We start from the raw sequence: 2500 nt of genomic DNA, 5'->3' as shown, positions 1-2500 counted from the left end.
CGTTTTGAGCACATCTAGTGGGCATTGCGCTATATAAAAGCTCGAGTTTTCAGACGATCGTCTAATGATGGGGGACACGAGTAATTTGGAATAAAAGTTTGTGTAAGAATTTGTACCTTGTCCACTGACAACGACTTCCCTAACAGCAGGGTTACATCCACATCTCTTACACAAGAGCACGACCGTTATAAGCCTGACTTACTGACTTAACGCCTAATCATCCGATCGGGACGCCTCGGCTGCCTCTCTAATCATCCGTGTCATTTCCTTCCACAGTTCATGGTCTTTTGCTGTGGATGCTAATTTCGTAAGGTCTTCCTTTGATTTTAATTCTTTGAAGGCGTTTTAGGTATCAATTCAGGACAGTGTGAAATGACGTGGGTGGTCTACCTTGGTATTTTCCGGTCAACATGGCTGCAGCCTCTTATGGTTTTCACACTACTATGTTATGACGATCGACCCAATCAGCAAAGTCTGGTCCGCATTCGTGCACCGTCGCGAACCCGCCCGGTAGCATCGTCACAACACACCGCTCGACAAGATGCTCTGCCGTTTCGGGTTCTTGCCCACAGCGGGTACATGTTGGACAGGTGGAAAGTCCCCACTGATGAAGCGCACTTGCTGTTAGGCAGCTCCTCGACCGAAGCCGATTCGTAGCCACCCAGTGTCTCCTCTTACTGGTATCAAAGTCTGGCAACTTCTCACCAAGCTTAGAGGAGGTTACGTCCCCGCCCCCACGAGGGATTCATGGCTGACAACTGTTTGGCAGTAACCCTCCGCTCAGTGAATTGTCTCTTGCCTCACGTGTCAAATGCCTTTGGAGGATGAACGTTACATCTAAGCCTACATTGAAATAAAAAAAAAAGCAATTTATTGTACTGTCACAAGCTTCAAGCCACAACTATATTATGGATACACGGATGAAAAATAAAATCCTTTATTTATCCTAAGGAGATATTTATCTCTTGGATTTCCAACACTAGCCGCTGTGCAGCACGATAAACTGAGCAATAGGTGCTGCACTATATTTATTGACCAAGGGGGAAAAATTGGGCTTGAACCCCGATCTCCTTGGTGGAAGTGCAGTGAAATTGATTATTCCTCATCTCTATTACTATTAATCTAAAGGTGATTCACAAATTAAACCTCCACAAACGAATTTGTCTCCTACATAACATAATATAATATCATCTTACCTCATTCCACCAAAAGGGTTGTAAGAAGCGATGCGTCTCGGGCCTCATCGTCAAATAAACGCTCTTTGGTTAAGAAAAGAAAAGACAAGAAAAGAGATAAGAATAAAGGTCATAGAGAAAGAGGTAATTCACACACGTGACCGACTTCGCATCGGGGTAAAGTCCATATCAAATGGTAATTAAAAACAAAACAAAACAAACAAAAAAAACCCTAATAATACGAGAATTTTATTCAACTCTGAATGGATCATTTTTCTATGAAGATAGAAAAAAAAATCAACTTTCAAAATGTGACAATGAGAATTATCTGACGCAGATGTTGGAAGAGGAAATCGGTTCCTTACTTTTTAAAAATAAAATAAAATAAAACTCCCTTTATTCATCACATTTGGGGAAATTTGTCTCTAGGGTCTATTTTAGGGAAGACTGAAATAACCCAGGCGTCAGTCGCAGTGCAGGGCCGCAAATTGAGCTAGGGTGAGGTGACTTGCTCAAGGCCACACAGCCCAGCGGCGGGTGATCGAAACCAGTACCTTTCGGGTACGAAGCAAAGACCGTACCGCTGAGCCACGCTGCTTCAAACTTTTATTTTTATAAATCTTTTTAAAAGTTATTATTATTAAATCAAACCACATTAGGTAAAAAATGGGGAGTATTTTGATATGATGAAAGTTACTAATTCTCATCATTTGAAGACTTTATCATCATTAACACGCACGTGCTCATCTTTAGCTTTAATAACCCAACGACTTGTTATGTTTTTTTAGCTTTGAGCTTTGAGATTTCATATAGCGCAATATCCACTAAATGTGCTCAAAGCGCTTCACAAGGGGTCCCTGGCCAACAGCAACACGTAACATGTAGAACAAAACATGACGCCGGTTAGGCGATACTACAATTTTTTTTTCTGATAGAGACAACGCTGTCAACGGTCAGGTACTCATTTTACACCTGAGTACGGTGAGAGAATGTGAGTAAAGAGCTTTTTCCAAGGACTCAACTATGCGCCGGGTGAGGCTCGAACCCAGGACCTTTCGATCCGAAAGAGAGTGTCATACCAGTAGACCACATAGTTGCAACATTATTATTACGATCTTCGAGAGTTCGACTACACAATGTATTTAGAACAAACGATTGCACAAGAACGTTGATCTCGTCCACTGAAAACACCACGAGTAGGGCTTTGGACAGGGATCTGATAAAGTCTGTAAGAAACGGTGCCAGACAAAACAAGAACGAAAATACAAGATCAAAAAGACGATTCTGCCACACACTAAAAAAAACACATATTAAAAATAATTCGT

This window comes from Berghia stephanieae, chromosome 5, assembly GCF_034508935.2.
Source record: "Berghia stephanieae isolate SIO BIC M18660-M18661 chromosome 5, UCSD_Bste_1.3, whole genome shotgun sequence".
NCBI classification, from domain to species: domain Eukaryota; kingdom Metazoa; phylum Mollusca; class Gastropoda; order Nudibranchia; family Aeolidiidae; genus Berghia; species Berghia stephanieae.
The sequence above is the reverse complement of the archived record's forward strand: the minus strand, read 5'-3'. Positions refer to the sequence as shown.